At 33.1% G+C, this 25,475-nt stretch overlaps 1 pseudogene; it reads left to right on the top strand.

Moving 5' to 3' along the window:
* LOC101680886 overlaps positions 1-25,475 on the top strand; it is a 100,208-nt pseudogene that overhangs the window by 14,718 nt on the left and 60,015 nt on the right.

Here is a 25,475-nt window from a genome sequence, read left to right as displayed (position 1 = left end):
ATATTTCTCTTTAAAAAATGTAGAAATATAATTCCCTCCCCTTGAGTGTGGATTGGCTTTAATGACTCCTAATGAATAGAATAAAGCAGAAATGTGGTATGCACCTTTACTTGAAAGTGTCATGGATATTTATGTATGTATATATGTTTGTGTTTGTATATGACAACATATATATATACAAAAATGCTTGCATCTTAGTAGTTTAATAATTTTCTTAAGTCTCTTCATTATTTAAAAATTAGATAATTTTTACTTAAAATTTATTTTTCTAAAAATATTCTATTTTCAATATTTATATAGTTTCTTTTCTTCTTCTTTATCACATGCCTACAGAAATATTTTACTTCATCATGGCTTAAAATGACTTACATTGTCATTTATAAATATTTTTATTCCTGTTTAATGCCTCTTTCTATTTTGATCCCTTATAAAACTTTTTGAATAGGGTTTAATTTATTCAAATTGTTCTAAAGTGAATATTTAAATATTATATTATTTAAAGAAGTTTCAATGTTCTGGAATCTCTGTGTACTTTTATAGATTCAAAGCTGTCACAAACATGAGCAAAATATTTTGGATATGCTTTTCACAGGAACTTGGTAATCACATGTTCCATTTGGCTGATGTGTTACTGAGAATGGTGCATACAGATTCGATAGGGGACTGACTTGAAAATCATTAACAGTCCAAATATTTTCCATTGGTTTCTTTTAGAAATAGAAACATTTACTAAGTCCAGCTTGCTTTATTTTTTTTTTTAAAGATTTTATTTATTAGAGAGAGAGAGAGCACCTGAGAAAAAAAAAAGAGAAGGAACAGGAGGAGGGGCAGAGAGAGAGGGAGAAGCTGACTCCCCACTGAGAAGGGAGCCTGACGGGGCTTGATCTCAGGACCTTGAGATCATGACCTGAGACAAAGGCAGTTGTTTAACCAATCGAACCACCCAGTATGCTTTATTTTCTAAGTGGAAATATTGGCAAACATCCTCTAGACACTCATTTTGACTTCTAAGGACAGATCATGTAGCTACAACAACAACAACAAAAACACTGGATAAATAAAAACAACTGGGTTTTGGAATAAATGCTTGTTATTTACAGAAGAGCTCTTCACTGATTAACTTTCCATATCTTCCACTTCCTTTTTCCATCTGCAGCCACAAGCTATGCTCTTCAGAGGTTAAATAGATTCACTTGGTCTCTTTCCTGCCTACCTTTTCAGAACATACCAAAAAAGCCCTATCCAGATTTACCACCATTAAAAACATTTCAAAACTTTAGTATTCATTTATTGACCTTTTTCTGGGGAGGGATGAGAATATTTAGAATAATATAATTTTATGAAAGGATTATTTGCTCTCTCTTTGAAAAGATTTCATTTTTATGCTAGATAGGTATTTGGGGGAAAGTAATGCATTTTCCCCTTTAGGTCTTTATGCCTTGAATTTTTTCTCGGAATCCTGTTTTACATGATAGATTAAATGTCTTAAACCTAACTTGGCTTTTACAACTCAATATGTACTTTATGTTTATCACTTACATATCACTTACATTTGATAGCTACATCAAGCTTTTATACATAAGTACATATTCTATTTAGTTAATGCTTTTAATACATTTGTCTTAAATAATTTCATAACATTCATGTTACTTAAACTCTTTTATTTATATAATTAATTTCACAAATTAATAGCCCCCTTCCCTACCCTATTACCACCACCATTAGTTTTAAAGTAATTAAAAATGAGAAATGAGATGTTTGGGGAAATGAGGATGCCACAGCCTCTGCCACTTTTTTAGTCCATGCTACTGAGTGAGCAAGCCAAACTTCTTTGATCAATTTGCCAAAGTTCCTACTAGTAAAAGTTCTCAGGAGTTCAAACAGTTAAAAGTTAAAAGTCACGACATGTAAATTTTTATTTCATCTCTCTTTTGTACCTCTTACTCTTAGAGCTAGAAATGAGAGGGGTGATTGGGTAGCTTAGACAGTTAAGCATCCAACTCTTGATTTCAACTCATGTCATGGTCTCAGGGTCCTGAGATCAAGCCCCACTTGGGGCTCCCAGCTCAGAGAGGAAGTGTGTTTCCTTCCCTCTGCCCATGCCCCTGCTCACTCTCTCTTTTCCTCTCAAACAAATAAATCTTTAAGAAGTGTGGGGTAGGCCCATTTATTTTTTCATATGAGAGATAGGATCTCTTTATTTCATCTGCTTTCTTCTGGATCTCTCATTTTCTTTTTTTTTTTTTTTTTTTTTAAAGATTTTATTTATTTATTTGACAGAGAGAGATCACAAGTAGGCAGAGAGGCAGGCAGAGAGAGAGGAAGGGAAGCAGGCTCCCTGCTGAGCAGAGAGCCCGATGCGGGACTCGATCCCAGCACCCTGAGATCATGACCTGAGCCGAAGGCAGCGGCTTAACCCACTGAGCCACCCAGGCGCCCAAGATCTCTCATTTTCAATGATTAGTTTCACAAGGTGCTTTTTCATGGAACACCGGGCCATTATTCTTTCCCCTTTAAAATTTTCTCTTTCTTTCAAGTGGATGGAGAAATTTAAAAAAACAGGATTGAGGACCACTGTACTTCACTTTCTCAGTGTCACTGGACACTGGACATGTACTCTAACCAGTCCCTTCACAGGTACTATGACAAATGTCCTCTTCTGTATTTTTTAAATTTATTTTATTAGCTATTTATTTATTTTATTAGCTTTTTTTTTTTTTTCTCCTTTCCAGAAGGGGGTGGTATGGTTTCAAAGTAAGGCTTGGATTAGAGAGGAGGTATAATCTGGGTGTTTAAGTCTAACTACTTAAAGCCAACAGAACCTGAGACATAATTCAGGATAGTTGACTCAAGCTCGTTTTGAGGCTTGGAACTACAGCTTTAAGATAAATATTTTGGGGGTGCCTCGGTGGCTCAGTGGGTTAAAGCCTCTGCCTTCAGCTCAGGTCCTGATCCCAGGGTCTCAGGGATCGAGCCCCGCATCAGGCTCTCTGCTCAGTGGGAAGCCTGCTTCCTCCTCTCTCTCTACTTGTGATTTCTGTCTGTCAAATAAATCTTTAAAAAAAAAAAAACATAAATATTTTGTTTCACTTCTTTGATGTCCTTCTCTAGAATGAATAATCTGGTTTTGTTCAGTTCCATGTAGCTCTTGTTCAAAAAGGAACATAGAGTGTTTATCATGATGACATATAAACATGGTTACGCCATATACCATTTTATATTGTATGTGTCCATACATATATGTGTCTAAATTGTATCTAAATGTTTAGTTTTAACGTGTTATGTTAAAACAAATTAGATAACTAAAATTAAAATTGAAATTGTTTTATTTGTATGCATCTGGCATTCGATTCCTAGATATTAATCAGTAATGTTGTCAAAACACCTATCCATCAATCAAAATTTAAAATTCCTTAAAGCTATTTGATATTAGCTATTTTAATAGCAGAACAAAATCTCTATAAACACATTATCAGCATTTGAAAAATTCATAAAACACCTTAAGTATATACTACATAAAATTAAGATTCTGGTAAGTCTTGTTGTCCAGAACATAAGCACTGTGTCAAAAACAAATCCCCCAGTAGTTTTATACTCAATATCTTGAATATCTAAGTTGAAACCAATACCATGTTATAATTTCTTATTTTCATTTATTCTTTATGTATTTATACATTTAAATTCAGATACTTATAATGCCACATATTCTTTATTAACTTCCTATACTCTCCTAAAAGTCAATATTTTAGGGTATCATTTTTACTAAAATTATTAAAGTATATGTAATAAAAATTCACAAATCAGAAGCATATATGATTCATTTTAAAGAATTGAGCATACTTACATGACTAGCAACCAGATCAAGAAACAAAACAATACCATAACTCCAGAATGCCTCTATATCATTTCTTCTATGCCACACTTACCAAAGGTAAACATAATCTTGAGTTCCAGAACTATGGATTAGTTTGACTTTTTTTTTTTTTAATTTATTTTAGGGAGAGAGAAAGTGTGTGTTGGGGGGCGTGGTGCAGAAGGGGAAGGAGTGGGAGGGGAAAAGAATCTCAAATGGCCTCCCAGCTGAGCACAGAGCCTGAGGCAGGGCTCTAATTTACCACCAAAGATCATGATCTGAGCTGAAACCAAGAGTTGGTAGCTTAACTGACTGACCCACCCAAGTGCTACATTTTTGACTTTTTTTGAACACTATATGAGTAAAATCACATAAAATGTGTATTTTGCATCAGAATTCTTTTACTTAAGGTATACTTATGAGAATAATCCATGTTACTGTGTTAGTGATAATAGTAATTAACTTTTAATAGAATCATTTTTTTCATCTTTAGAGATTTTCCATCCTGTTTAGAATAAACTTACATAATCAAATCATATTATAATCCATTTATTTTTTAGCTTTATTTTTAGTAATACACATCTAGCTCTATAATATATATGAATTTTATTTTTTCTAGAGTGTGAGGTAGGGACAAGAATTCCTTTTGATCCTTTTTTGATCCAATTGTCTTGGCACCATATTTTGAAAAATTTATCTATCTCTTGCTGCAATGAAGTGTTATTTTTGTCATATATGAGATGACTCTTTATGTGTGTGTTTCTTTGTGGAGTGTCTCTTCTGTAATATTGATACAATTGTTCTACTTCCTTTAATCTTATGTTGTTTGAATAACAATAGTTTTATAATAAGTCTTGATATCTGATAGGGTCTGTCTAAAAATTTTTTTTTAGTATTTTAACAGTTGTTTATGAAATTTGTTCTATGAGGTGCCTCAATGTTATGTCTAACTCCTATACTTTAGTTCATCTACTTAAAGTATTACATTTATCTACTCATTAATCCTTACATGATATAGATAATATTGTTAACTCTATATATAGATCAGATGGTTTGCATCAGTGGCTCTTAGACTTTTTTTTCCTCTGAATAATTCTACATACTCTTAAGGACCCTAAAAAGGTTTGTTTGTGTTTGTTAATCAATTTATGCTTAATCTATTAGAAGCTAAAATTGACAAATTTTAATAATACTTTTTAGACAATAGCTTAAAACACAAATTATGTTTAGCCAAAATATATCTTTTAAGAAATCAAAAACAATATTAAAAAGAGGGGCATTGTTTTGACATTTTTCAGATCTCTTTAATATCTGGCTTAGGTTTATGGCCATACTGCCCTGAAGAGGTCTGATCTCCACTGACCTAGAAAGCTAAACAGGGTCAAGCCTGGCTAATAGTTGGATGGAAGACCACTGGGGAATACTGGGTGCTATAAGCTTTAGAGGGAAAAAAAAAATCTGGCTAAAAAGAAGATTGATGTATTCTTCTATCCACTTCTTCATTCAATCTGTTATACATAATTTTTGTTGAGTACATTAAAAAAATGAACTCATGATATAGATGAGGTTAAAAAAGGAGAAGGATATTATTAGTCTTTCTAGATAGTTTTATATATCTTTCTTTAATACTATGGAGGAACTTACCAAATGTTAATTTCTTAAATGTTAGTTAGTTGTAATGTTGAAGATAAGGCATATCAACTTCTATATTCCATTATTTTAAAATCCATGTTTTTATTGTACTTTCAATGAATCTTATACTCATGTCTGATGTTGTAGTCTATGCTTTGATTATTTGAAAAATATGGAATCACTAAGTTATAAAGATCTTTCAATAGTCAACTTCTTTCATTATTGTGTTTTTTTAAAAGATTTTATTTATTTATTTGACAGAGAGAAATCACAAATAGATGGAAAGGCAGGCAGAGAGAGAGAGAGAGAGAGAAGCAGGCTCCCCACTGAGCAGAGAGCCCGATGTGGGACTCAATTCCAGGACCCTGAGATCATGACCCCAGCCGAAGGCAGCGGCTTAACCCACTAAGCCACCCAGGCGCCCAATTATTGTGTTTTTTAATGGACCAATTTTGATAATATCACCACCAATCTCATCAATAAATCTTCAAGTGTTGGGAAGCTGTCAAGTGCATAGTGGCAGATGAAAATCTTCCAAAATTCTAATTTTTACAAGAAAACTCAAATTTTACCATTGACGACAACTAGTTTTTTCTTGTTTTACTTGAAGATACATCATTCATTTTCAAGAATCTGAGAATCTGTTTGTATAGTAGCCCAGTGTGAGTATTCATAAATTATCTGTTTTGTCATTTTTCCAAGTAAAAATGGTTTTCTTTGGAAAAAAAATTATTCAACTCACAAAACAAGCTATCATGTAAGTGGTTTTCCTTGAGCTTTTATCATACTTTGGTGTATATAAGAAATTTCTGAATATATACTTCCCATTTTGTCACACAAAATATTAAAAAGACATATGCCCAAGGATGAGACAGTTGTCAAAGACTAAAAGATTATTAGGAGTCCCCAAGGTCTATGGACCACACTCTGGGGCAGTAGGTATAGATGAAGGAGAGAATCTGTTCTGGAAGTCTGCTCCAGAGCCTGTATTCTTCATCGATAGTTTACTGTATCTTTAATTAGTCTACCTTTAAGAATTTAATTGTAGCCCCTTCATATCTCATCATCAATATAAAGGTTAGGAGTTCAGTGAATAGCTATTCATCTTTGACCAAATTTCAGGAAAATGTCTTTGACTTCAGAAATAACCTAGGGTAACTAGATGGTGCATTTCATTAAGACTCTGACTCTTGATTTCAGGTTAGGTCTGATCTCAGGGTCTTGAGATTGATCACTCTGAGGTCTCTGCTCAGCAGAGGGCCTGCTTCACTTCCTCTCTGCCTGCCTCTCTGCCTACTTGTGATCTCTCTCTGTCAAATAAATAAAATCTTAAAAAAAAATCCTTGTTAAAAAAAAAAAGTCATAAAATGCACAGTAGGGAAGGACAAAGATGATTTGGCCAACTAAACAAGTAGGGGAGTGTGTGTAAAAGTGTTCTAGAGGGTGGGAGCAACCTTTGAAGTAAGATCCAGTGATTAGAGTAAGTTTCTTAGCAACCATATTTTACTACATAATTATAAATTTTAACATGGTGGAATGAGAGCTGAAATTTAAAGTGTTATGTATGTAAGGTTTGATGGGGGAGAAAATGGTGCTGGTGGCAAGAGATGATATTGAGAAGTAAATATAGGCCAGAGGCTTAGAAACTGGAAAATTTATAAGTTTGGGGGCATATAGTTTAAAATATAAGTAGTAATTTAAACTTTAAGAAGGAATTTAAGGAGGGGACAGACCTCAAACTTTGTCTGTATGAAAAGGACTCAGGTTGCTCTTTGGAGACTGGGTTATTGGAGATTAGACTAGAAAATAGAAAATCAATTAAAATTCTGTCACAATAATCTAGGCCAAAGAAGACAGTGGTGGGAACTAGGATGGGGCAAAGCAGGTAAAGTAAGATTACAAAGGTCTTATTAGGGACGAACCCTTACAGTCAACAATCTACATGTTACTGACTCTCCAAAAATCTTAACCACTGATAGCTGTTGACAGGAAGCCTTACTGATAACATAAACAGTTGCTTAAAGCATAGTTTGTATGCTATGTATTATATACTGTTTTTTTTTACAATAAAGTAAGCTAGACAGAAGAAAATAATAATAAAAAATGTGTTTGCAATGCTGTATTGTATTTATTGGGAAAAAAATCTGCATCTAAGTGGAACTGAGCAGTTCAAACCTACTATTCAAGAGTCAGCTGTTGATTTGTCCCAGCTTTGCATATATAGTCAAGGATGACATCTAGGATTATGGCACAAAAATTGAGGATATGAAAAGAGAAATGACTTGGGGAAAGTGATCATGATTATCTTCTGTATAGGTTAACTTGAACACATCTTTGAGCCAACCAAGCTCTTAATCCTACTAATTAGCTGAAAAAGAAAATGTGCTGAAACTAGGAGAGAGACCTGAGTGAAAAATTCAGAGACCAAAAAAAGGTTTCCTAATAGTTGGGAAGTAGAGGGTGTAGATGAAAGAAAGGCTGGTTAAGTTGTGTAAAAGAAGAAGAGTCAGAGATAAGGAATTCTATAAGGTGAAATTATTAAAGTTATTTGAGAGAGAGCACCTAGGTGGCTCAGTCTTTAAGCATCTGCCTTTACTCAGGTCATGATCCCAAGGTTCTGAGATCCCTCTCCGCCTCCCCCTGCTTATGTTCCCTCTCTCACTGTGTCTCTCTCTGTGAAAACAAATAAATAAATAAATAAGTGAAATATTTTTAAAAATTATTTGAGAGACTTTTAAAAAAGCAGAAATTATAGGTGCAAATTATATATCAGGAGGCTGACACCTAGAAAAAACACAACCCAACACCATTGACATGGGGTAAAAATAGCTTGAATCACAATGGGTATCAGGTATTAAGAAGATAACTTGTTGTGATGAGCACAGGGTGTTGTATGTAAGTGACGAATCATTAAATTCTAGTCTCTAAACCAATACTACACTTTATGTTAACTAACTAGAATTTAAGCAAAAATCTGAACAAAAAAAAATTTTTTAAATGCCATGTTCACTGCAAAACAAAACAAAACAAAAATCACAACCCTCTTCAAGGAAAAAAAAAATAAAAAAGAAGCAAAAGTTGAAAAGAACATTTTAAAAATTTCTACACAAACCTAAGAACTTCATTTCTTTCTAGAGAGTGAAATCAGATGTTCTCTGTATTATATGTATAGTTTACATATGGAAATAAGCCCTTTCTTCTTACACAGAATTGCATATGTGACTCACTTTTTCCATATGTGATTGAGTGAACAAAAACTGCTTTATAATAAAACCTCTTACACAAGCATCATACATGTAAAGACTCTGACAATTTCATTTAAGGTTTGGAGATTCAGATTATACAGACCTGTTAATTCTTAAAATGCTATGCAAATGAACCTTATTTCTGTTATGTGTAGTAGTTTCATACATTGCTTCACTTAATTAAAAAATAATCTTTAAGAAGGTATTGTAACATAATAACTAATGATTCTGTTCTATTCCATGTCGTTTTGCAGGTGGTTTTGGCATACATTAAAAAAAAAAAAAGATCATTGATAACAAATACACTGGTGCAGTCTGAAAAGACTCTTCTGTTACAAATGGAGCAATCTGTCTCATCTTTCTTTATGATGTGAGTTTTGGAGAAATAAAATTGTGCTGTAATGGAAAGGTTTCTTTAAATACATTCAAGATTATTGTTAGAAAACACTTGTCTTTATAATGTCTTGTAACCTTGGTGACAGATCAAAATAGCCTTGGTGTTCTTCAGTTTCCTGAATGTTCCCTCTTAAACATTAGGTTGTTCTTTATTTGGTTATATGTGTTTGTATTTATATAAGGACTCGCAAATGGATCATAAATATACAGAAATGGAAACATAAAATCTTGTCCCCAGATTGCAAATGATGGACTCAAGCCCTACCACTTCCTTCATACTGAGAGAGAATCAGGAGACTTCTGTTATGTAGGGACATAGTTTCAGAATCCTTTTCATTTTTTCTTTTTTTTTTTAAAGATTTTATGTATTTATTTGACAGAGAGAGATCACAAGTAAGCAGAGAGGCAGGCAGAGGGAGAGGAAGGGAAGCAGGCTCCCTGCCAAGCAAAGAGCCCGATGCGGGACTCGATCCAAGGACCCTGAGATCATGACCTGAGCCGAAGGCAGTGGCATAACCCACTGAGCCACCCAGGCGCCCCTCAGAATCCTTTTCTAAACTACGTTCAGACATCAACTATGTTCAACTGTGTTTCATATGAAAGATGAAGCCTAAATCATATTCTTACTTTCTTATCTTTTTTTTTTTCTGGACATATAATTTACATATATTTGTTTCAGGTGTATGACATAATTATTCAATATTTATATATATTATAAAATGATCACCATCATAAATCTGATAAACATTGATCACCACACAATACACATGTCTTTTCCTTGTGATGAGAACTCTCAGTAACTGTTAAATATACAATACAGGATTATTAACTAAAGTCACTATGTTCTATATTATTTCCTCAATTTTTAACTATAGATCAATCAAGTAACAGAAGTAGATAATGTAGATGAAATGATTCAACCTTAGCTTGAGAGCAGGAAAAAGAAGATTCAATTTTGTGTTTATCCATGTATTTTCTCAGGATAAGAAAAGTACTATTTCGTGAAATTAAATTATTTGTATAAAGTCATGAGATACCATTGGTTCATCCAGATACCTAGTTCAGAGCTGCTTCCTCTAGAACAAAGCTTTTGTTGAAATACTTCTTATAATTTTCAATTTCAGAACCTCTCCATGATTCTTTGTTTGCTAGTATGCTGTACAGATTCCTAATGATCAATGCTAAACGTTAACAAGTAGCTCATGAACACTTCTTTTCTGTCCTCAGAGCTTGACAAATGCCACCAGCCTTAGCCCTGGTGTAAGTGCCCAAATCCTAGCCGCTGTCTTTGACTCTATTCCTCGTACCTCCCTTTTGTCACTAAATTCTGAATGTGTGTGTGTGTGTGCGCGCGCGCGTGTTTTCCTCCTGGTTATCTCACAAATCTATTTATTAATCTAATTCCAGTGTCTTTAGCCTTCATTTTTCTCCCTGTCTGGTATGACAGCCTCTTAAAACTGATTTTCACTCACGTTCTCTTTTTTCAACAGTTCCAAGCCATTCCTTACTCTGCTCTCAGAGTAATGTAAAAGACTGTGCATGTCTCCAGGCAAATTAAACTACATTATGTTTTCCCATTTCCCTTAGAGTCTAAAGTACTTATTAATACTTACAGCTTCCTATAATAAAACTCGTTCTATTTTTCCTTTTCTTATGACCTTGTCCTCGACATTTTGTTTGATTGTAGACTATTTTTTAGAGCTGCTTTAGATTCACAGCAAAACTGAGTGGAAGATACAGGGGTTTCCCATATACCCCTGCTCCTGCACATGCATAGCCTTTCTGATTGTTAACATCCTCACCAGAGGATGAACCAACCTTGATGCATCATTATAACCGAAGAGTTTGTAGCTTACTTTATGGTTCCCTCTAGGTCTTATACATTCTATGGGTTTGGACAAATGTATAATGACATATATCCACCATTGTAACATCATACAGAGTTGTTTCACTGCTCTAAAAATCCTTTGTATTCGATTTGTTCACCTTCCCAACCTCTAGCAACCACTGATGTTTTAACTGTCTCTATACTTTTCCCTTTTCCAGAGTGTGTTATAGTTTGAATTATATAGTATATAACCTCTGCCTGCTCTTTTATTCTAAATACAAAAAAAAATAATAATAATCTTATCTCTCTGGATAGGCCCAATGATCTACTTCATTTTTCTACATATGCTAGTGTATGTAACCTGTAAATTACTTCTTTTAATCCCCTATGCAATTTTATATTTCGGTTCTCAATTGAAATGCTCCCTCTTTTGGGAAACTTCATAGAAATTTCCCAGAATAAGTTTACTTTCCTAGATACACCTGCATGGCATGTAGTATATCTTTCTAATATTTAATTTCAAAAGTAGGTGATTATTCTTAATTTTATGTGTTATATCCTTTTGTTGTATATATTTTAAGCTTCATTAGCACAAGTGTTATATCATCATTTGCACTGCTGTATTCCACAACTATTGTGGAAATTATTATAAGATGTTTACAAAATATATTGAATGACTAAATAGAGTAATGCCCATATAACTTGAGGATGGGACCAGGCTGGGCAAAACTTTGTAGTAACTGATATTAAATAAATACAAAGATAATGAAAACTGCATTTGAGAGTTCATATGGAGAAACAAGTCTAATACATACTTGATGATAATCTCTGTATGCAATATGCAGTTAGTTAGGAAATCATCAATTTAAGAAGTGATTAAGCCAATCTAAATAATGATGTTAGGAAACATTAGGAAATATGTATATGATCCACAACAATCTGTTAAAGTTACATACATATGAAAATACATCAGGAGGTAAAATTTTGCTTTTTGTTTTTCCTGAATGCCATAGAAGAATGTCTAACAAGGATAGCTATTTTTAAACACAGGTACTTAGTTTTGTGGTTCCAAAGAGAAGTTTTTATTTCCCATTATGAACTGTTGTGTAATTGATTTATGTATTCTCCTAAAGAAAGAAATCTTTCCTCCTTTCTCCCTTTTATCTTCCTAATACTTTTGGATAATATTCTTACATGCCCTTTTGGGGAACTCTATATAGATTTAAAAAATAGGCAAATCACAGTGGTATCTTTTTATCTTAAGCAAAGTTCTCTGGCTCAAGTATGGAAGACAGAAATAGAAATGAGGTTGCTGACTATGGATATCTGTTGAGCAAACAGTATCACTTGTTTTAAACATACCAGTGCCCAGAACTGAGCCAGACAAACAGATGGAGATTGTATAAAATAAAGCTGTGACAGCTCCACTGAGGATGGAGGTATATATATATAGCTTTTTGTTTTCTCTTTACAGGAATTTCTTTCTAGTGAAGGTTCTTTCACAAAATTTATAGTTCAGGTGTTCATATAAGGAGTGAGAGAGAGAATATAGGGATATAGGGTAATATCCTAAGAGGTTTTTTTTTTTGATGGTTTATTTTTTTAATTAATTTATTTATTTTCAGAAAAACAGTATTCATTATTTTTTCACCACACCCAGTGCTCCATGCAATCCGTGCCCTTTATAATACCCACCACCTGGTACCCCAACCTCCCACCCCCCCTGCCACTTCAGACCCCTCAGATTGTTTTTCAGAATCCATAGTCTCTCATGATTCACCTCCCCTTCCAATTTACCTGAATTTTCACCTTTCACACAGGATATGATTGGGCTTCAGTCATCAACTCCACATAAATATTAATAGTGCTCTATAAAAGTATATTTGGCTGAATACCTCTTTCATTTAAATTTCATTTAATTTTTAAAGATCAATTTTATTTCTCTTTAAAAATGATTTTATTTATTTGAGAGAGATTTATAGAAAGAGACAGTGAAAGAGATAGCAAGAGAGCAGGAGCTGGAAGGAGAGAAAGAAGCAGGCTCCGTGCTGAGCAGGGAGCCCAACTCAGGATTTAGTCCCATGACCCCAGGATCACAACTTGAGCTGAAGGCAGATGCTTAAACAGTTGAGTCACCCAGGTGCCCCAAGATCCATCCATTGATCTTTCTTTCTTTCTTTCTTTTCTTTCTTTCTTTCTTCTTTTTTCTTTTTTTCTTCTTCATCTTCTTCTTTTCCTCCTCCTCCTCCTCCTTCTTCTTCTTCTTTTTTTTTTTTTTAGATTTTATTTATTTATTTGTTCAGAGATAGAGAGAGCACAAGTAGGGGGAGCAGCAGGTAGAGGGAGAAGCAGGTTCCGGGCTGAGCAAGGTGCCCAATATGAACCACCCAGGCATCTCTTTTACTCTAAGTATTAAACAAAAACAAACAAACAAGCAAACAAAACTTACCTCGTTGGATAGACCCTCATGTTGGTGGTCTGTAATGACTGTAATAGGACCGTAACTTTCTGATTTATCTTCTACTATTCCCCTTTTTTATCATAGTTAACCTATATCATCTCCTTTGAGTGCTGCAAACATTCCAGGTTTGTCTTAGCCATAAAGCCCTTGAACTGGATATCCCCTCTACCTGGATGAACTTTCTTCTATAGCCACCAACATCTATAGCAACCGACATCTCTGCTCTCAAGTCTTTGCACAAATGTCATCTTCTCAATGAGGCCCCACCTTAACCATCCTATTTGAAATTGTTACCTTTTCCCATCCCCTCACAGATTGGTGTGTACGATTCAACTTACAGTTTTCCATCTCTTTCCTTTCAGTGACTCTTAGAACCTTCCAGTTTGCTATGCAATTTATTGTTTATTATACTGTTTATATGAGCTCTGCAGGGCAAGAATCTTTTTAATCTGTTTTGTTCAGTGATGCATTTCAAGTGCTTGAACAGTGAATGACTCTAATGTCGACATCCCATAAGCACTCAATAGAATGAATGAAAGGATGATACTGTAGCATCTGCATCTTGATTGCTTGCTGAACATGAGATTTTTGTTGTTGTTGTTCTTGTTGTGACTCTTGATAGCAGAGGGCCAACCAGATGGTCAGAATGTTCACTAACTGTGATGAGGCATTTTATAGTACATCTTGTTAGACTGAGGTACAAATTGATCATTGTGCTTTGCATTTCTATAGGGATAGGCTATACTCTGGAATCCAGATAATGTGTTAACTTATAAAAATATATTTTTCTTTAACATTTTTCATTTTTTAAAAGATTTTATTTATTTATTTCACAGAGAGAGAGATCACAAGTTAGCAGAGATGCAGGCGGGGGGCGGGGGAGCAGGCTCCCTGCAGAGCAGAGAGGCTGATGTGAGGCTTGATCCTAGGACCCTGAGACCATGATCTAAGCCCAAGGCAGAGGCTTAACCCACTGAGCCACCCAGGTGCTCCTCTTTGTAACATTTTTTATTAATGACTCGTAGGCTTTTATACAATCGTAAATTTAGGACAGTGGGCAAAATATGAAAAAATTTTAAATGTTTTATATGTCAATACTTATGACAAAACTCCTAGAATTTAGATAATGATAAATTATTTGATAAAAATTAAAGCAGTGATGTAATGGAATTAAACATAGTACCCCTTATTTAAGGTGATATCAAGAAACCGCACACACATATGTATACCCAAATTTGAGTGTACCATATGGGAGCCATAAAATACCCGAAGAAATGATCTTAAAAATAAATAAAATATCTGAATTTTATCATTTAAGTGATTTGAAGCTAAGTTTTACTATAACAGTTCTTATATTAGAATACTTGGAAATTTTCCTTTGTAAATAGTAATGAGCTTTAACATTGGATATTTTCTGATACTTCATAGTTTCAAAATACCCAATAAAATAAATAAGGTCTATATTTATTAATATATATATTATTGATATATATATTTCTTGATATATAGAAAGCAGAGAAACACAGGTAGTTTTTAAAATCTTTAACAAAGAGGAATTATTTTATGTCTTCTCACCTTAACCAAATTAAAACTAAAAGCCCATATGCTTTCATGTACATTAACAGTGGATACTTATCCTTGATTTTGCTTATAACCATTTCTTTGCCTTTTCAAGTAGTGATAGTAACAGCACAGTCAGATCAAGAGCAGAAACAGCCATAAAATTGCAATTGATTGTTTAATACATGCCAGTCATTATGTTTTTTTTTTTTTTAAAGATTTTATTTATTTGACAGAGAGAGATCACAAGTAGGCAGAGAGGCAAGCAGAGAGAGAGAGGAGGAAGCAGGCTCCCTGTGGAGCAGAGAGCGCGATGTGGGACTCGATCCCAGAACCTTGAGATCATGACCTGAGCTGAAGGCAGAGGCCTAACCCACTGAGCCACCAGGCACCCGCCAGTCATTATGTTAAGTGCTGTACATGTGCCAGCTTTTCCTAATGCTTGACCATAATACTAAGGTGACTTCTGTAATTGAAGACTTTTTTTGTTTTGTTTTTAAATCATTGTGAAGCTTATGGAAAGAAAACACCATAAGGCAGTATTATTTGAAAATAGAAACTATTTCCATTCTCTAAAGAATATTCATCAGCTTTGAAATTTATTTGTGAGAAATTCTTTGCCATCTATATCTCTGTAGTAGATGTATCTGTACATATATAATAGATACATAGATTAATCTGGCTACTGGTCAGTGTCATCCAGAAAATCAAAAATATATAAGAGAAACTTGCATTAAAACTTAGTGAATCCTAGAAGGATGTCTAAGGATTTGTTACACTTTTAGCAAATGTCATTTTGAAAGACTATGACTCTAAAGCAATTATGCTCATATAATAAGTGTTAGGAAAGGAAGAGTTCCAATGATATGATAACAGGTGAACTTTGTTATTTATGGTTTCTAGTAGGACCCAATCATGCAGGATTATTACAATTTTATTATATAGAAATGGTTTTAAAAGTACATGCTAAGATTAACTTTAGAATAAAAAAGGTAAAATTCTATGGAAATCAAACAGGCAAATTGATATCAAACTGTCTGGTGAAAGTACCTTTAACCATAGTATGTTCAGATTGCACTTGCGCAAATCCACAGGGTTGTTCTAATACTGAGCAAGGCAGTTTGAAGGTTGCTTCAAGACTGCTATTGACTGCATAAACTAAAGAAATCAACATGTGGATTTATTTTTTATTTCAAATTAGTTATAGTGAATGATCTCAATTTTCAAAGTCATTCTAAAAGCCTACTCATTGAAGTGAGTTTCTGCAAAATAATGTGAGGTCAGAAGAAAAATATATTAAGATTATCTTAGAAGAAATTAATTCATATAACTACTTTTGGATTGTATGAGCAAATAGAAATAAAGAATGACCTGTTTTAAATGGAAGACAAGGGAGCTAGCCTGGACATCCTACATAAGTCCATGTAATAGTTTGTATTTATCTTCTAAGCTTCCTTATCTACTGTGGACATTGCATCAAATTTTGCATAAAATATTTTTTTCTAAAAGAGATCAATGTCTAAGAAATAATATCTTATTCATATTTTTAAAACTTGCTTGCAATCAAACTAATTATGCCTATGCTGTTATGGTATCCTGGGACCATACTGAGTAGTGGTTAGTGCACAGAATCAAAAGCAGACAGACTAGTTTGATGTGCAGTTTCCCCTAATATTCTAGGAGAACTTGACCAATACCTGCCACCTTTCAACCCTCAGTATTCTATGTAATAAAGTGTAGGAAGATAACAGTAGCTCCCTACCATGTAAGATTATTGTGAAGATATATTTTTTTAGGTTCTAAAAAAAATTTATTGAAACATAATTCATATACAGTATAATTCAACCATTTAAAGTACACCATTCACAGTTTTTAATCTGTCTGCAAGACTGGGCAACCATGAAGATAAAATTTCTTAAAAATGTGTGTACGACAGCACTGGCATATAGTAGGGGTATAAGATTTAGCAATGATTTATACTAAATATCATATAGGATAACGATCTATATGCCCTATGGTATGTAATATATATATATATATATAGTCATATGGTATATAATATATATATTTCATAATTATGTAACACATGATACAAAAATATATAAAACAGGCATTTAACTTATATATGCCACATATATTTAATCTATATAAATTTATATCACAGTGGGGAAAATTGAAGTATAAAATAAAATAAAAAATAAAAACAGATTTATAAGACATTTTTAGCACAACAGAATTTAATATTGAATTGAAACAACACAAAATACGTGTTTATAATATATAATATGGCACTGAAAACATCTATTTTTACAACTTTGATATCCACAATTAAGTGTATGGAAGTTAATACTCAGAAATTTGTTATGATTATAACGTCAACATTTTGTGGTTGCATGTAGTTAATTAATAACTTACAAATTTAATTGTTCAATAAAATAATAAAAGACAATTTATAAGCAGTTCCTAATATATATTTATCCTATGTATAAACTATATAGGATCACCCTAAGATCTATTATGTCTATGTTATTCCCCTTTTAGGCCATTGCTTTGTGCTCCCTAAGGTGGAGCTTGAAAAGACATAGAACTTCTTAGAAAATATGCACTCAGGGAGAAAAGAGCCAAGTTGACCCACTTTCAAAAAGAAATCACCTTTAGAGTAACAGTGACTTGATAGACTCCCAATTATGGTTATCTCAAAATTTGTAGCTTCCCTCCACCCCCAAAATTCGCCATAACAGTATATACTGATTAATTTCATTTAATGTTGTTAAACTGTCAAATTTTTATGGATTAGAGATTCATTTGGCTTTATCAAATAGTCTATTTAAAAGAAAAATAAAAATGTATGTCTCAAAGTTTCGGCCTTAGCAAATATGGACTATGCCATTAGTATGTGCTGATTCTATAGGATTAATTTTTACCAAATACCTAATGAAATATCCTGAAAGACTTAAAGTATTGCTCAGTGAAAACGAAATTTAAAATACTTTGTGGCAGAAACTATGTCAAAAATCACTTACTCCTTTCCAACTTAAAGTTATTTGTAGGAGGATATAGCTATTGGCGAGAAAGGATCTAAGAATGAAAAAGAAAGAGAAATAATATAGTGCTTAATATACTAATTTTAGTGTATTAAACAATATATTATAAGTAGTTTTTCCAGAACCCTCTATGACATTTACTGACATACCATTTTTTCCATAAAGAAAATGCATTTTTTGTTTTATACAACCAGAATACAAACACAGTTACAAAAGCAATCTGTGCACAGGTTAGAGGAAACTTATGTGTAAAATTTGCAGTATTTTGTTTCCCATCGGTAAAAGTCTAAAACTCCATAGATTATTTAAAACTTTTCTTTCATTTTTGCCAACTAAAAGTTTAGAAGAGTAGTTTTCAGCAGCAACGGTGTTTTTTTTTTTTTTCAGATATTTCAATGTTGTTTTGGTTTACTTCTGCTTATCTACACAGTAGTCAAGAAAATAAATCTGAAAACAAGCATCAGAATGAAATTTTGAGACATTCTCATGCCAAAAATCAACTTTACGATCAGAAAAGAGGGCGTTTTTTGACACTGAACTTCTCTGGCCTTGTGCAGAATTGGATTCAGTATGACTCATAAGTTCCTCAGTAAGGAATTTCCCACTTGGGAAAGAAAAAGAAATGTCTCAAACATAAGATGTAGACTGGACTTTGCTTTGGGGACATCATTATCATTCAGGATGTTTATCTTCCACCAAAACACAACTCTGTAGGGAAGCTTTTTGTCTACTTTTCAATAAAATATTAAATTCACCTCAAACAACCTAAAGAAAAATGTCGAATAACCAAAAGGATGAACTCATTCATTAATTTACTCACTCATTTATTCAACCATGCAATGCACATTTATTGCATTCTCCACGGCATTATATATTAGGGATGTAAAGGAAAAATAGAGGTATATTCTATTCTCAAAGAGTTCACAATTGTGGGTGGAACAAAAATAAAAAGAAAACTTAAAAAATGTGGTGTAGAATATGAAATTATAACATTTAAGTTAAAGAACGGAGCGTATGAATAATCCTGTTGCAATATGAAACGAGTTTTATTGAACATAGGATCGTTGATGAAGTGAATATGAACCATTAGGTAATAAAATATTTATCTTAGCTCTGCCCCATTTAATCAACCTATAAAACTATGTTAATTTTAATATTTACATTTAATATAAATATAATATAAATATAGAATTTATATTTATAATATTTATAAATTATATAAATAAATATAAATATATTATTTATGTGATATTTATGATATTAAATATTATATTATTAAATAAAACACGTTCATTATCAAGATTAGGGACATTTCAGTGTGATTCACACTCTCTGAAAAATCTAATGTTCTTAATCGATAGGGAAATTTTATTAAAAAACCTAGTAAAAAATAGAGAAGTCGACATTTACCTGATGAAGAAATAAAAATTGGTTATTTTCTTTGAATCCATGTGTAATCTGAAACAGCTAAATATGAGAAAAAAATACAGTTAAAGGAGGAAGAGGGAGAAGTAGACTCCCAGCTACGCAGGCAGCCCAGTGTAGGGCTGGATCTCCAGCACCCCAGGATCATGACCCAACCTAAAGACAGATACTTAACTGACTGAGCCACCCTGGTGCCCCAAAAACAACAGTAACTTTGTAAATGTCAGAAGAGTCCAATTCATATGTTGAACAGCAAATGGAGATTCTTTAATGTGTGTGCATAGAGTTAAGCAGAGACATTTAACTATATGATCCCTCAAAATGTCCCATTTATGGAAATAAAACTGGTTTCAGTACACACATTTGATTAAACATGGGGCATGTCATACCTGTTATTCTTTATTTTACCTATTAAATAAATTAGCCAATTTATTTGAGAGTAGAGTAGAGTACCCACTCCCCCTGCTTGTGTTACTTTCTTGCTGGCTCTCTTTCAAACAAATAAATAAAATCTTTAGAAAATAAAAATAAAAAGATAAATTTGCTGATTCCTATCAAATTTTTATAATTAACACATTATTAAAAAATAAATGTAGTGTTCAAAGTGCCAGACACATGAGTGTTGCTTCCTGGTTGGTGGACTTCTATTAAAATTCAGAATATGGTAAAGCATAGAGAAAATAATAATTGAAAAGTGAATATTTTAACATAAAGATACTCTATTGCTAAGATTTATTTGAAATAGTTTTAAATATTTGTATTCATACAATAAAAATATTCATTGTGAAGAATGGTGACATTTCAACATGATTTATATTCTCTGAAAAACATAATTTACTTGGTGGATAAGGGTACAATTTTATCAAAGAATCTAGTAAAAAAGAAAGAGGGTATAAATAGATGTTTACCTGTCGAAGAAACAGGGCTTGTTATTTTCTTTGAACCCACCTATAATGATAGATGTCTTATTATTCTGAGAACTTGAATAATTCTTTTTTTTTTTTAAGATTTTGTTTATTTATTTGACAGAGATCACAAGTAGGCAGAGAGGAAGGCAGAGAGAGGAGGAAGCAGGCTCCCTGCTGAGCAGAGAGCCCAGTGTGATGCTGGGCTTGATCCCAGGATCCTGGGATCATGACCTGAACTGAAGGCAGAGGCTTTAACCCCTGAGCCACCTGGCACCTCCCTGAATAATTCTTAATTCCCTATTTTTTTGCTAATTCTCACCAAGTAATGGTATGTCAATTACAGTACTTGGTCTGCTGTGCCAACTTGCAGGTAGAAATAAAGGCCACCAGTCACTGCAGAGTTATGCTTTGCTGCACAGAAGTTTTTGCTGTTTCTTAAGTTTATTATTTCCCCAGGAGTCATACCCATGATCTGTGTTTTGTTGCAAAAGAGTTTTCCCTGCTTTTGAAGATTATTCTTTACCCAGGAGTCACACTCATGCAAGAAGATCAAGTACTAGCACATTCTGCCAAAAAATGATAAGAGTTAATGCATTAGCAGATACACCCCAAGAGGAATTCTGGATTGAGATCAACCATGGGCAAATAGCTATTACTATTAATCAACCTAAAGAGTACACTGTTAGAGAGGAAGAAAATACGCTAGAGAGAGAAAAAAATATGGAGATAGATTGAATACTGGTGTTTTGGGCAAAAATTATTTTGGTTTCTATGAAAAAATAGATTTCAGGAAACTTTTCTATATTTCTAAAAATATCCATTTATTGGTAGTGGTGAAAATTGTACTATAAAAACTAGACAGTGGTTCATAGTACTACTCCCATAATTTCAACGTTTAAAAAATATATATATATATAACAGATTTGACTTCTCAGTAAGCTTAGTGAGGTCAGGGAGTCTGCCTTAACTTATTAATATATCTTTATGGCTTTAAGCTATGCTTGTCACAGAATGAATGAATCAAACTATCAGAGAAATAGATTTCAATGTAGATTTATTTAACTGTAGATTTCAAATGTAGATTTATTTCAAGTAAATGGGAATTTACACTACTGTTTTGATTGATTCTATCTGAATGCTTTTCCTTTTTTAGTGTATAGATTTCTTTATGACATAAAATTATGCAAAAACAAAACAAAACAAAACAAAACAAAACCCAAGGAGATATTGAATCAAGTAAAAAACACAAAATCTTTAAGTGTTTTCAGACTTGTAAAAATATTTTCTTCCTCTGCTTCACAAGGTTTATTTAATTATATGTAATTTCCTGAAGTAATAACAACAAACATCTAATAATACTCCTAGGTAGCTTTGTTAGATTTTTTAAATTAAATTATTACATTTCCTCTTCATCTTATTCTGTAAATAAACATACTAAATATGGTATTTGATTTTAAGATACCTTTATTATTTATTTAGCTGTGGAGTAATAGATTAGATATTTGTTAAAATATTTAAATTTGCCGGGGGGAAGGGGTTTGGGAGAAGGGGGTGGGATTATGGACATTGGGGAGGGTATGTGATTTGGTGAGTGCTGTGAAGTGTGTAAACCTGGTGATTCACAGACCTGTACCCCTGGGGATAAAAATATATGTTTATAAAAAATAAAAAAAAAAATCTTTAAAAAAAAAAAAATTAAAAAAAAAAAAAAATATTTAAATTTGCCCAAATTAAGACTCCAATTCTGTAAAATGAAGATTAAATTATTAAAACATACCACCACAGTTTTGTGACAATTTAGTAAGACATAAATGATCATGAAAAGCATATTGCTCCTTGGCTTTATTTTGCCAAGACTGTCAATTGTATGTTGTACTATAAGCGATCTGTGGGCAGTAATTGTGGTTTGAGTGTGCTTTGATAAAGTGCACTTTTGAATATACCTTTGAGTACTGAGGAATCTAAAGTTGAATTAATATGAAATTGATCACTAACCATGTGGGGGAATGTTTACTGACTGTATTTTGAGAAGCACTGTACTTTTAAGTGAAACAGAATTTTCTTCACTACTAAAAGTAAACTATTTCTGCTAAAGTCCTATAAAAATATATGCATCAATTTTCAGAATAACCCTTTAAATAAATACTAGGAAAATATATTCCAACAGTGGCGTACAGAAATGCCCTAGTTCTTTGAATTGCTCCAAATGGTCCTTTTGGAACCAACATTTGGTGAGGGAAATGGGATGAAGAGAAGCATATTAGTATCTTAATATAAATGACTTTAGAGCCCTATGTCAGCATTATTCAGTTTGCTGTAAATGTCACAGCCAGATTGAACTGTAAATAAAAGAAAAACTAAACATTCCTCAGACATTTATATTTGATCTTTACATTTTCCTTATCCATTGTTCTCTCAACTTCCACTGTAGGTGCTTTTCCCTTTTGCCTAATAAAATCTTCCCATTTTTGCTGCAGTGACTCTTCCAGGACTATTTACCACTCAAGACACCCTATTACATAAACTAATTTTATCTTCTCTATGTATTTTACTTAGCAGTTGTCACAGCTGTAAATTTTCTGTGTGAGTATGTGTGATATAAGTATGATGTGCATGTATGTCTGTGTCTGAGTCTTTGATGGGAATGTATTTTCGTTTTGAGTCACCATTGTATCTCATTGTAATGTTTGGTATAGCATCTGGCATAAAGTAGAACCTCAGTTATTTTGAATTTTATCTCCTCTATATAAAAAATATTACAGAAAAGTACTATCATTGCTATTAAATAGTAGCCCTTTTAAATCTATCAATATTTTTCTTTTATTTTATATATATAATTTTAAAACTTGATTCATACTTTAATAGTCCTTTTATTTCTTTATTTTTTATTTTATTTTTATTTTTTCCCTTGCCATTTTCTTCTTTTGGTATGTTCTGACTGTTTTTGACTCATCACTTCTAAGACCTGGCCCCCACTTTCCCTCACTGCCTAAGGAGCATCTGGATCCAGTCATGCTTCAAAAGTCCTTTGTTCAGGTTTTCTCTAGGTCTCCTCCTCAATGATCCTTGCCCTCTCAGTTTTATGTTTCCATAATTCAAGCAAACCCCTGTAACCAACTCCTCTCTCAGAACGGTTTTAAGACGTTACCAATGTTAATCCATGGAGCCTTACATCACATTCCTGGCGCAGGTAAGACATTTGCCCTCCCCTGAGAATTTGTGCTTTGTAAAACTCAGTATGTTCCTCTAGAGAGTCACATACTAGATTTATCCTACCTTTTGCAGTATTTTTCTCATCAATTCTTTGGGTACTAATCTCTTTTTTTTTAATCCCTCTCTCCCTCTTTATTCACTATGGAAATGGTTACATGGAATCAATGCGTGCATTTACTGTCATTTATTTAATTAATCTCATATGTCAAACATTTAGCTGATTACATAGCCTCACCTACTTAGCTGATTTTTAAAATGCATTTGTAATTGCTTTCTGGGATTAAATTCTTAGTTTCTCCTCCAAGCCTTGGTAACTGAACTCTAAATTCTCTATAAGGGTAAACAAACACACAACATCAGGAAATGAGAATTTATGCTTAGTTCCACGAATTGTATAATTGGATGAGCCAGATGCATAAGAAGGGATTGGTTTAGACAGACAAGAAAGAAAAAGAAAGCAAGCAAGAAACAGAAATAACACTGCTAAACTAAAAGGATGTTGATTTGTCCTGTTGGGATTTATAGAAATACTGAAGAGGGATGTGGAATTGGAAGGAAGGAAGAGTGGAAGGAACAAAAGGGAGAGAATCCTGTCAATGTAAGAGAGAACAAAATACAGAGGATAATGTAGCCAAATTAACTTTCTACTATAATTGTTTTAGAAAGGGAGGGAGTGCAAATGTAGGAACTTTACCTTTAAAGACTTATATTAGCAAATGATAAACGCCTAAAAGAACTGACCCTGTCAGTATTGCTCTGGATTCTCCACTTTCTCTGGCCATCATGTCATTTTAAAATCAAATTGACCCTTTACTCTTTCCAGCTGCAGGTGTTTTGGAGTCTCATTAATGATAAGATACATGCTTCTTGGATGCTAATACTCACCTTGAGTGTGATAGTCTGCAGAAACCATCTTGGTTTAAAAATACATCTAGAAATGCAAAATATCTTGTTAGGGTTAAATAATAAAGTATTATAAATAACTCTTCTATCAGTCTTTAAAAATGCATTCATGCATTCATTTGAAAAAAAAAATATACTAAGAAGCCACTTTTCAAAGCAGTTAATATCTTTTCTAAAGCCCTAGAGATTGGAAAGCAAATGCAAGAAAATGGAGAAAAGAATGAAAGCCATCTGCAAATGTATCTTTACAACTTTAATCCTAAAATGTTCTAGGAGTTTTGAGATCCTGCTCTTAAATTATGGAATTCCTGGAATGTCACATCAGTTATTCTAATGCACAAAGTCCAAAGTTTATCATGAACTTTATGAATGACAAGAGAATTTTGGCTGTAACTTTCATAAATTCAATTAAAAGATGAATGATAATTTTATGATTAAAATTATAATCTCTGGTAGGTAATACAATGACTCTAGTTATATCCATAAGGTTTCAAAAGGAATGATGGTGCTGAATTGGCATTTCTTTAGGTTTAAAAAAACAGTAACAAAATGATGAAATCCTTGTGGTGACTTTATATTGTGACTTGTCAATACCCAGGCTGAATTCTGCCTTATGTTTAATGTGGTAATGTACAAGCTATTTAGTCAGCTTACTAGTTCATGTCCTAATGGCCTTCTGAGTATAGTAGGCATCTTGTCCCTAAGCCTATTTCATATCTTGTGATTAAGCATCCTCCAGGAATGGTTGATGGGTCATGCTCCATGGTGTACAGTTGGGCCAAGAATGGCACATTTAGAGTTCCATTGTGTTCACTGCTGATAGTTTTTGTTTGCTCTTGATGTGACCTTAATGATTACAAAATAGAATCCAGTTATCAAAGTGAAATAAGGAATTTTATAAATACAAAAAAAATACAAAGGGACTTTTGAGAGAAATGAGGGAACTGATAAAATCAGACCTGAGCTGAAGGCAGAGGCTTTAACCCACTGAGCCACCCAGGCGCCCC

This window comes from Mustela putorius, unplaced genomic scaffold (assembly GCF_011764305.1).
Source record: "Mustela putorius furo isolate JIRA1106 unplaced genomic scaffold, ASM1176430v1.1 tig00000083_pilon_pilon_pilon, whole genome shotgun sequence".
NCBI lineage: Eukaryota > Metazoa > Chordata > Mammalia > Carnivora > Mustelidae > Mustela > Mustela putorius.
This window is presented reverse-complemented; position numbering and strand designations above follow the sequence as displayed.